Genomic DNA, 12,220 nt, shown 5'->3' with positions numbered 1-12,220 from the left:
GCTTGCCAATGCAGAGATCCTGTGTTGAAGTTCAGATTGTTTGATCCCTACACAAAGCAAAGAACAGCACCCAAAGAATTCAGCTTACCAGAAAATTCTCCTGGAGTACTCACAAATGCAGCCACTTTCCAGATTGAGTCAACTAGGTATCTCAGGAACAGGAGCATGCTAGACCATAGAAGGTAGTCCAATTCCAACTGCTAGGAGGAAAAAGAGTGCTCAGACTCTGAACAAGCTAGGTAAAGCTTCCATGGACTGGAATAGGAACTGAAGATGCAGAAGGCAGTATGTAAATTGACAAGTCATGTTAACAGCATACAAACAGATAAGTCAGATTAAAAAAATACTTTTTGTGGAAGGTTGCAACACACCACCTTTTTTTATTCTTTTTATTCTATTTATTCTTTTTTTTTTTTAAGAATTCAGAGCCATTACACAGGAGAACCCAAGAACAAAGAGAGTAGGTTGCTCCTTAAAACAGAAACAACTCACCATACCTTACTACAGGATGGCTGCCACCTGACTGCCGTGAGGCCCAGATTACATTCTTCCCAACAGAGGTTAGCCTGTAAGTAATAGCAGGAAAAAACCCTGAAATTTCAAGTGACAGCCTACAATGTAAACAGTACTCGGTTTTCTTTAACAACACCATGAGATTACCACTGCTCGCTAAGATGCATCCTCAATGAAAGGATGCAGAGAGACTCTCCCCCCATTCATATACCGAATCAATCTACTCTGAAGCTGAATGTGAAGACTATGCAGAGACTAGCTGGTAGAGAATGCAGCTGCCTGCCATCTGCATGGTTTAGGCTTCTGTGAGCACACCAAGCCCATGCTGAAGTCCCTCCACTGGCTTCCAGTCACCTCCCAATCCAATTAAAAAGAGCAAGTACTTAAAAGCAATTAAAGGAGCAAGTCCCAGCTATATTAAAGACCAAATTTCATTTTTTTGAACCAGACTATTGGGCTCCTATGGAGCAACCCTGATCACAAAGCACAGGATGAAGCACTTAAAAATTGAGTCACACACACAGACATTTGAGCTGCGACAGAGGCATGGGTACATGCACTGGCTCTGAGAAAATCTCACAGGCATTCCCTTGCAGCAAGGGGCACAGGCACTTATGCTGAGGCAGAGCTATATGCACTCACCCAAGAACTTCTGCCAAGGCAAGGGGCACAGGCACTCACAAATGTGCTTGCACTGAGGCAAGGGCACAAGTGCTCTCACTAGGGTGACCAGATGTCCTGATTTTATAGGGACAGTCCTGATTTTTGGGTCTCTCTCTTATATAGGCTCCTATTACCCCTCACCCCCGTCCTGATTTTTCACACTTGCTGTCTGGTCACCCTAGCTCCCACTGAAACAGGGGAACAGACTCACAAACCTGCTTCCGCTGTAGCAAGGGCCCAGGGACCAGCAAAGGGGATGAGCCTGAATCATATGCTTTTAAAAGCATTCAAGCCACAGCAAGAGGCACAGGTGCTAGCACTGAAGGTGAGGCATACACTTGTGAAAACACTTCTCTCAGATGTGGGATGGGCCCAATTGCTTCACCCCCTAAATGGGTACAAGTGCTAAGGCTGTGCAGAGTTGCTGAAAACTGGCCACAGGCTGTGGAACAGGTGACCCCCGACTCAATCAAGTCCAGACATTCCCCTCCCAATGTCCCTTGCCCTTCCCCACTCAGGCACTGGCAAAGTCACTCCCTTTAGCTTAGGCAAGGACACAGATATGGACTCTGGCTGACACTCCACAGCAATGGGTGCCCAGTACATACAAAGGTGCTGGTGCCATGGGACAAGTACTTGAGGTCCAGCTATGGAACAAACATCAAGAGGAGATGAGGTGAATACAGAACATGACTGTCTAAGAACACCATAAAATCATATTCTTCATGAATGCCTTCCCACCACAAGAAGGATGCAACACTGATACTTTTTCTTCCCTAAAAAAATCAACCAAAGAAAACCAGAGAAAAGTATAAAAGTAAACAAAATTTAAAGAAAAGCCCTACACCAAGCAGAACTCTGACTCCAAAAAGGGAGAGCAAGAGACTTTATGTTAAGTCCACTGGAGATTTCATCATTGCTATCAGTTTTACATGGAAGATGCTCAAATGCTACAGTAGAACCACAGGGTTCCAAACACCTTGGGAATGGAGGTTGTTCGTAACTGTGAACAAAACATCATGACTGTTCTTTCATAAGAACATAAGAATGGCCGTACCGGGTCAGACCAAAGGTCCATCTAGCCCAGTATCTGTCTACCGACAGTGGCCAATGCCAGGTGCCCCAGAGGGAGTGAACCTAACAGGCAATGATCAAATGATCTCTCTCCTGCCATCCATCTCCATCCTCTGACGAACAGAGGCTAGGGACACCATTCTTACCCATCCTAGCTATTAGCCATTTATGGACTTAGCCACCATGAATTTATCCAGTCCCCTTTTAAACATTGTTATAGTCCTAGCCTTCACAACCTCCTCAGGTAAGGAGTTCCACAAGTTGACTGTGCACTGCGTGAAGAAGAACTTCCTTTTATTTGTTTTAAACCTGCTGCCTATTAATTTCATTTGGTGACCCCTAGTTCTTGTATTATGGGAATAAGTAAATAACTTTTCCTTATCCACTTTCTCCACATCACTCATGATTTTATATACCTCTATCATGGCCCCCCTTAGTCTTCTCTTTTCCAAAAGTTTACAACTGAACATTGACTTTATACAGCTTTGAAACTTTACTATGCAGAAGAAAAATGCTGCTTTTTTTTTACTAGTTTACATTTAACACAGTACAGTATTTGCTTTTTTTGTCTCTGCTGCTGCTTGATTGTGTACTTCCAGTTCCAAGTGAGGTGTATGGTTGATTGGTCAGTTCATAACTCTGGTGTTTGGAACTGAGTTCTACTGTATAGTGATGGGTGGCAGTATCAAACCCCAAGGTAGGTAGGAGTGACTACTGATCAGATTGTAATGTAAGCGTCATCTGAAGTGACAAGTGTTTTTTCTTGCTTGTTTGAAGTGTTACTGGTAGCTTTAAGGCATGTTTTGTCCATTACAATGTGATACACCTATAGCATGATTCAAATTCCACTGAAGTTAACAGAAGTTTCTTCAGACCTTACAATGGTCTTTAGGTCAGGCCCCCAAGAATTTTTAAATAAAGTGCCTCACATGTCATCAAAATTTGTTAGATTACTGTATGACTCCAAGGCAAAGAATGGATGGTTCTCGGCATAAACAATACCATAGAATAATCTACTAGTGAACTCCACTACTATAGCGAGTGTAAAGAAAAGTGGATTTCCTCAACATTCTACTTTTCATGTAGAATCTAAAACATTTCATGAGGAAATAAATAGATATAAACTATGTTTTTTACCTTTGAGAAAAATACTGTTAACAGATGAAAAAAATATTCTTAAGTAGAATACTGTTGGAATCTAATACTGGATAGCTACTGAAAGGATCATTCTTGTATGCAAATACCTTAATTCAATTTGTCTAAATTTCAATATTTTTTTATTTATCTACGCCTATATCACATTTATTATTCTAATCAGCAACAGTGGGCCACTTCCTTTCATTATAGAAGAAATTGTGATATGAAAGAAATGATATATGAAATTATGCCAGGAAAGAGTATATATTTTTATTATCAAACCCTCAGCATATTACAAAATAAACATGAATAGATTTAAAGTGCAGTCCCAAAACACAAGTTACTTTGAGTCTGCTTTGCTTTCAGGAATCCTATGCCTCTTTCAATTTAGTTAATTGGAATTATGCATCCTATTATGAAAGCACTTTACTTTGAAGTGGGATTTTTGAATGTCCTGAACCAAAACACCTCCCAAGTGATCTGACAAGTTAGTAAAAGGAGGAAGCCTCTGGAGATTAACCAGCATAATTCTAAAGACAAAATAGCATACAATTTCCCTAGTGGTAAAGAGGTCTCCAGAAATTCAACTTAACTGATATAATTGATGTCTATTCTTGTGAAAATAACTTGAAAATGTTGTAATATTTGTTGGTGTTACAGAAGCAGAATTTTTAGTTTTATTATCTAAATTGTAGTCCATTATCTGCAGACTCAGACATGGGAGAAATTAGGAAATACCAGTACAGATGACATCAGTTTGAAGTAGTTGAGGATCTGAACCTAGAAGTTTACTTATGGTTAAGCCACCTACAACCATAGATTTGAACGTAAAACATGAGATATCAATGTAGAGCTGTGTGAATAATGAGGAAAGTCAAAGTAATAGGAAATGTTTGGTAATCTATGTCAAATAAATTATTCAATGTTTTCAAATATAAAACCATACCAAATTATTACATTTGTTCAGGATTTTCCTAGTGCTTCCACATTTTTTTGTCTGGAATTTAAATGCAATACGGCAGCTACAGAGAAGAATTGATGCTGTATTTCATTGCAAACAAATGTCTAACTTTTGGCAGTGCAAGAAGGATTAATTAATGAGGCTTAATTAGTTTGTACCACATTTCAAAGCTGTAGAGTGCAATATAAATGCTAAATATTTATAATAATCACTCATGTTATCATGCAAGAAAAGGGAAAATGAAGATGTAGATTAAGTAAAAGGAATATCTATCCCTTCCAAATAATCAGGTTTAAAGGTGTGCAAGATTGTCATTATGCTATATCTCATATTATACCATGCAACAAGTTAAATTCTTGAACTTCAGTTTGTTTTTAAACCATACAATATGGGCCTGATCCAAAGCCCACTCAAGTAAATAGAAAGACTTCCACATAGGCATATATATATATTTTATGGATTAAAGTCAATCTCATAGAGCTGGAAGGGACCCTGAAGGGTCATTGAGTCCAGCCCCCTTCTTTCACTAGCAGGACCAAGTACTGATTCTGCTACAGATCCCTAAGTGGCCCCCTCAAGGATTTGGCTTCACAACCCTGGGTTTAGCAGACCAATGATCAAACCACTGAGCTATCCCTCCCCTATCTATATCAGCTTTGGATAAGGCTATACTTTTTTGTAGTTATACATTATTATGAACTTTCCTTAAATCTGAATATTTGGAGGGTCAGTTGACTGACTTTATTGGATCTGTATTTCCATCTTCACTCCACTTGCAAAATGAAACAAGTGCTGTTCCTTTGGGCAAACTAGCAAAAACTGATTTCTAGAGTTGGCTTACAATCCAAAAATGTAAGGGATATTTTCCTCCAAAATGCTGGGGCTTTCTTGTTGAAAACCAAATTTTCAATAGAAAAACTGTTCAAAAACCAAAATGTGAAAATATTTCAACCCGCTCATTTGTATCTTTAACCAAATTTCATTTGAAAATGATTTTCTCCAAACTTGTTTTTTCCTTCTTTTCCAGCTGATGTTTGCTGGGCCTTAAATTACAAAGTCCAGCACGGTCCCCTGAAGTTCTCCCAGCTCTTCATAATTCCTTTCCTTGCCACTCTGAACAAACATTAGCTAAAAGAGACCACATCAGTTATTTCCACAAAACATGTGTAAGTGAACATCTGTATACTAAATCAAATATCATTTCTGCAAATGTGTAGTTTAAATGACAGAACAATCTCTACCAGAAATTTTACTTTTGTAAAACAATGTCAGTTGCAGAAAATATGTATTAATTTGAAGTTTTATTGCAATGGGAATTGTAGGGACTCAGCACCACTTCATAGGATCAGATTGTGAAACAGAGTAAGAGATAGGATGTTCACTATTAGCAAAAAAGTTTGAGGTGTGGGAGGTACTTCTCATATCCTTTAGATTTGGTGAACTACTGAATGCCAATTTATCTATAATTTAGAGTAACAGAACTTTGAATTGAGAATTAGAGAGAGTAGTCGGGAATCTGTGCATATCTAATGTCAGACAATTGATTTCAGTATCTAGGCAATTCTATTTGCTCCATAGCTGTAAAACACAGTTATGGACCTGATCCAAAGCTCATTGACATAAATGGAAATCCTTCCATTAATTGACTTTGGATCAGACCCAAAACGTTTAAGTTCAACTCAGTGAATCCATGCATTTATGTCTCCAAGAAATGTTCAAACTCCCAAAGTTGTTTTTGGGCCACGTCATGATGTAATATACAACTTCTGTAAAGTAAATAAGCATACACAAACAAGATCTTTCTTATCTATTTTATTAATAGGCAAATGTACACATTTAGTCACATTAGTTTTTAATAAAAGGTACTATTCATTTGCATAAATGGAGTTTCTGGTACAATCTTTTGTCCCAGCTGGTGAAATGTCTTCTGTACCCTTGTTGGGAAATGGAGACTCCTAATCAGGGCTTTGTCTTCCAGTTCAGGCAGCACTCTCTATTCCTTGATCCAGGGACCTATTCTACCACACTAGAAAATGACTTACACAAACTGTTCACTTTCAAGTCTATTATAACCTCATAAATCATCTCTCTCATTTGAATTTCTGCAATTCAAAACTTGTTTATTAATGGACACAAGGCTCCGCAGCAAGGCCAGCCAGCGAAAGCCGTCTTGGTATGCTCATAGATATTATATTTTATGCAGTATGAGAGTTCTGATATCAGTATGATGAGTGTAAGCTGCCCCTCGTACTTGATGCTGCTGGATTTCTGCACAACAGGCACCACATGCATACAAGGTCCTGGCCCTTGCAGATCCAATCACAGAATGGAGGCTTTGGTCTAACATTCATTTAATTATAGAAATATACAGTGGTCACCATTAAAAAGACAACAGTTGCTCACAATTGCCTGATAGTGCTCTCCAACACGTAGCATCTCAGTATTTCCCTTGACTTAATAAAAATGGTATCAGGTACCACAGAGTGATCAATTTTGACTCTAACGATAACTAAGCAGACCATAACTATTTCTAATATTGTCTAAATGCTTGACCAAATAAATATATTCATATTCAAATTTATAACATTGTTATGCTTTCTGATTCATATTTAGATTCCTTTTAAGGACAATCTCATTCCTTCTAATGAAAAATGACAGCAATGCTGAAGAGCTTGTTTAAAAAAAAAAAATCTCAGGGCAAGTTTGAAAAATGCATATATTTGGAAGACGTCTTGAAACCCTATAATACTGAGTTTTCTCTCATGGTGTGTAGGATTGTTATCACTGTAAGCGTGAAAATCAAGACCATTGTTTCTTGAAAGGTCATCTTTATCCTAAATACACATAAAACCTAATCTCCATCTCCAGTACTCATATGGCCCTCGCTCCTGTAACACCTAAGCACCTCAGAGTCTTTTATGTGAGGATAAATAGAACAGCCCTATGAGGCAGAGCAGTGCTATTATCCAAGTCTTACAGATGGGGACTGAGACACAGAGGATGTGTCTATGCTACAAAGATAAACCCATGACACTGAGTTCCAGAGCCTAATTGACTTGTGCTCATGGGGGTCAAATTGACTTGTGCTCATGGGGGTTGTTCGGTTGCAGAGCTAAAAACAATAATGGAGATGCTCCCACTTAGCTGGAGACTGGACTCTGAAGTAATCAACAGGGTCTCAGATCCCAGGAACCTCTACACTGCTATTTTTAGTCTCTCAGTCAAGTGATCTGGGCTCAGACCTGGCAACTCAGGTTTTTCTTTGCAGTGTAGACATACCCAGAGAAGCTAAGCAATTCATACAAGGCCACACAGGAAGTCTAGGGGAGCAGACAATTGTACCCAGGTCTAAATTCCAGCTACTGCTCTAACCACTGGACTACCCTTCATCTTTAATCTGACTGCAATAGCACAACAGCAGTAATAACCACCTACTAGTCTCCACAGATGTCCCCTAGAAATGAAAGTGAGTGTATGCAACTCAGATCAGGTTTTATATTGGATGTATGAGAAACATGCCCCAGTCCCCCACACAGAAATGTCATTTCACTCACAAGAGTAGTCCTAGTCACATCAGTAAAACTGCTCTTTTGGATAAAATTGCACAGATATAGGTGTTTGCAGGGTCAGAGCCACAGACAACAAAGTTAGATATGAAATGTTCATCACTTTCATGCAGCAATTGTTTTAGTTACCTACTTTAGTTTTCAGGTAAAAAGTCAAAGTGTTTAGTTCAGGGGTCGGCAACCTCTGGCATGTAGCTCGCCAGGGTAAGCACCCTGGCAGGCCGGGCCAGTTTGTTTACCTGCCGCGTTGGCAGGTTTGGCCGATCGCGGCTCCCACTTGCCATGGTTCGCTGCTCCAGGCCAATGTGGGTGGCAGGAAGCCACGGCCAGCACATCCCTGCTGTCCCCATTGGCCTGGAATGGCAAACCACGGCAGAGAGCTGCGATCAGCCGATCTTGCCAATGCAGCAGGTAAACAAACTGGCCCGGCCTGCCAGGGTGCTTACCCAGGCGAGCTGTGTGCCAGAGGTCTAGTTGTTGAAGGGGTCACTGAAGTTTACAAAGCTGGGCTGATTTATAGTTGTCCCTTCTTCTCCCCAACCCCTCTATTTCCCAAGTTAAATTATGCAACATGCAATTTTTCCATGCAAAGTAAGATGCAAGCTAGAGTTTATATTCATTCAAACTTAGGATGGGAGAACATGGGGCCAAGCCAATCATAAACAATTAGATAGATGCTTCCAAAGCAAAAATACTACCCTATTTCACACAGTTTTAACACACAAGTAATTTCAAAAGATGCTGTTTAACCTCATGTGTTCACCTGGAGAGGAAAAAAGCCACACACATCTAGGTCAGCTGCTTTGCCTTGCTTGTTGCTGCATTCTTCTATATATTCATTTTCAGTGGCAAGTAATATCATAACAGAAACAAAGAAGACTTCTCAATTTTCAAGCATACTGAGCAAGTTCAACTCCAGCTCACTTTCTGAGTCAAAGGAAAATTCTCTAAGGTGTTGGTCTACTCTCTCCTTTTAACTGGCTCAGGACACCTGGTGACCAATTACTAATTGAAGCTAGTCAGCCTATTTACACATTTTCATCTGCTCTACTTATAAATCCTAGTAGCTTCAGGCTTGTTCTTTTAGTATCTTCATTCATTTCTCACTCAGAGTGGGCACGGCAGCCCTCCCACCAAGAAATTTATTTTTTGCCTGAAAACTTTTAAGGGTGTGGCCTCTCCAATTTTACATTATTCCTATAAATGCTACATTTCTCACTTACACCCACACAGTTCCTGGTTGAATATTCTATTTCTCTTTGGTGCATCTGGTTATTAGTATTGGGTAATACACCCTGTTACAAAACAAAAGATACATGATTCATACTGATCATAGTATCGTCTCTAAACATAACATTTTCTGTGAGATGTGAACTTTCATTTCACACAAAACAGCTTGGCCTACCTTATAATTAGCAACATGTAGGTTAAAGAATAGTAAGTACCTGAAATTATTTTTTCTATCCGATATAGAAAAGGCTAAGTAAAAAAACCCATGTTCATGCCCAAGTAAAAACAATTATGAGAAGAGATTTTTAAAAAAAAGTTCTTTAAGAGGCTTGTCATCTGTAGGGCAAAACTGGTAAATCAAGGAAGCTTGATATTAAGTAGGCAAATAGATGTGGATTCCTTATGGTTATCAGTACTTCTGAAGGAGCGATGAAGCAAAAAGCAATTAAAACAAGACAACTTTCTATCAGTGGCATGCACATAATAAAAGTAATAAACAAGGAGGGGAAATTAACCAATGCAGATTAATTCAATAGTATATTTATTGCACGGTTTAAGGATTTACAGAACATTATTCCAGTCTTTAATTCCAAAAAGTACTGAACTGTCATTATTTTGTGCTTTTGAATTAGTGCCAGGAATAATGAAAAACACAACTGCTTATTAATTAAGCAAACAAAAATGAAATGAACAGAATTGGTTATCATGAAATTTCACCTAACGGAGCCCCCAAATGTGATTATGTTAAATACACCATGCCAAATCCTGCCCTAAACTAATGCATTGAAGAGACTACACAGAACAAAGAACAGAGTTTAGCCCATTTGGGTCTTACTTTCTTTTTGCCTCTGTGGCGAAGATTTCAAGAGTGACTAATGACTTTGGGTGCCCAATTTACAAACTATAAAGGGGCCCAATTTTCAGGAAATGCTTAATACCAGCCTCTGAAAATTAGGTCACTTTATGAGATCTCAGACTGGGCATCAAAGACCCGGTAACTTCTAAAAGTCTAGGTCTAACCCCATGTATTGTGACATTCAATATTTTAACTGTTTTTGAAATGTATCATTTCTATAAATCTTGAAATTTAAGTGTGTTCTATATTTTAATCTATATGAAAGTTAATCTAAAATTGGCTAGTTATACTTGCATGGTAATAAAACATTCTTTCAGAGAGCTTATATGTTTCAACAGGTAAAGAAAAACACTACCACAGAACAAGAAGATCAATATTTGTCATTCAAAGTCTGATCTGAACACTTTGGGATTTGGGGAGATTTGAAATCTGTATCTAAGCTTTGCAGTTTGGGCCCATCTCTACTTTAATTTATACAAAATGCTATAGCAAAACTAGTTAAAGTATGCTAAAAATTGCTATTATTCTTTTGTATTATAATAGCGTACAGAGGCCACAACCAAGTGCAGAACCCCATTTTTCTAGAGGTTGCACAGAATGTACTTAGAGTCGCTGTCCTGAAGAGCTTATGTTCTAAATAAACAAGACAAAGGATGTGAGAAAGTACACTTTATCCCCATTTTATAGCTCAGAAATGGAGGCATGGAGATTAAGTGATAAAGAGAGTCAGAGCTAGGACTTGAACTCAACTTTTCTTGCTCAAGTTCCAGGCAGGGCGGTGCAACCATTTAGGCGACCTAGATGGTTGCGTAGAGTGCTAGGATTTGGGGGGCGCCATTTTCTTCGGCAGCGACCACGGCGGCCGGATCTTCGGCCGCCCCGGTCGCCGCTGGCATTTAGGTGGAGGGAGCTGGGGCAGGGGAGCACGGGGAGGGCCGCCTGCAGCAAATAAGGAGGGAGGGGGGCGGCACGCAGGGGAACTCTCTGCCCCAGCTCACCCCTGCCCCACCTCCTCCCACCTCCCAGGCTTGTGGCGCCTAAGCTGATTGGCGCCACAAGCCTGGGAGGTGGGAAAAGTGACGCAGTGATGGCATGCTTGGGGTGCTCATGCTTGTGCGTGGAGCAGGGGTGACCTGGGATATGGGGGGGTGCCTCAGGGTGGAGGATGGGGAGCTGCCGCGGGGGGGGCGCCTCAGGGCGGGGGCTCGGGGACGGGGGAGAGTGCAAGGTGGAAGTTTCGCCTAGGGCACGAAACATCCTTGCATCGGCCCTGGTTCCAGGTCTGCACATTAACCACATAGTTTCTTCTATAGATGCCTATGGATTTTATTAAGCTAGTAGTTACATAATTTGGAACCACACATCCAAAATTGCTTTGAAAATGTACTGAAAACCAGGAAACACTTTAGGAAGGGAACTGTCATCCCTAGAGTACATTCTATTCTATTCCAGCCCACACTGCAACCACATGAATCGCTGCATTGGCACAATGCAGTTCAGCTGAAAACAGTTATAGAAAGCAAGGGAGTAGAGGAGATGACAGAACTAGTTTTCAGAAGAGGCTTATTTTGTTTCTATGTTTAAAGTAATAGAATATCAATGTTATTCTAGTGGGCCAGTTATTTAACACATGAGCCAAGGGCATGAACAAGTTCACAGTTTGGAGTAAGCTGGTGATATGTAACATTAGGTATGACATAACTTCACCTAAGAGACAGAATTGCTTACATTCATAATTGTAGTTGTATGTCCAGATATGGTCCTCTGACCTCAGCACACTCAGTGGGAGAGCTATGGTTGTATGCAGCAGCATGAACCATTATGTACCATAGTTCAGTGCTTATGTTACACTTGGGAGGAAATGTGGAATACTGCACTACATAATTTGTATTCCTCTACATAGTGAAAGATTTAGTAATTCCCACCCTTTAATTTGTGACCTAAATTAAGATGCATTTAAATGTTTTGAGGCTTGATTTCAAATCACTTGGGCTTCACTGATCTTTAATAATTAGTACTGCTGAAAGCTGCCAGCCAGTATTAACGTGTTACATTGGAAAGAGATTCCTCTTGCTTTCAGAAATTGTTCACAGCTATTCAGAACAGTTCCTCAATGCTCAGTGTGCCGTGCAGTTTGCAGGGGTCCTTCAGCAGCTAGATGGGTAAGGGGTTAGGTTAGTATGCTTGTGCCTGATAGAAGAACTCAGTAGTTGAGAGAAA

At 40.0% G+C, this 12,220-nt stretch overlaps 1 long non-coding RNA gene across 4 annotated transcripts in view; it reads right to left on the bottom strand.

The window, feature by feature from the left end:
• Positions 1 to 8,822, bottom strand: part of LOC120398819 — a 92,177-nt gene extending 83,355 nt beyond the window's left edge. For 3 of the 4 annotated variants that reach the window (XR_005594726.1, XR_005594727.1, XR_005594725.1), the window contains exons 1-3: positions 1,392 to 1,524; positions 498 to 566; positions 89 to 255 (exon numbers count right to left, since the gene is read on the bottom strand). This is a non-coding gene — a long non-coding RNA (uncharacterized LOC120398819). Of the gene's footprint in view, positions 1 to 88; positions 256 to 497; positions 567 to 1,391; positions 1,525 to 8,677 lie in introns of those variants that run through there. The other variant, XR_005594728.1, reaches the window with a different exon arrangement.
• Positions 8,823 to 12,220: the final 3,398 nt, after the last annotated feature.

The sequence above is a fragment of the Mauremys reevesii genome, linkage group 2, assembly GCF_016161935.1.
Source record: "Mauremys reevesii isolate NIE-2019 linkage group 2, ASM1616193v1, whole genome shotgun sequence".
Lineage (NCBI taxonomy): Eukaryota > Metazoa > Chordata > Testudines > Geoemydidae > Mauremys > Mauremys reevesii.
Note: the sequence above shows the minus strand (reverse complement) of the source record. Positions and strands in the feature narration are given on the sequence as shown.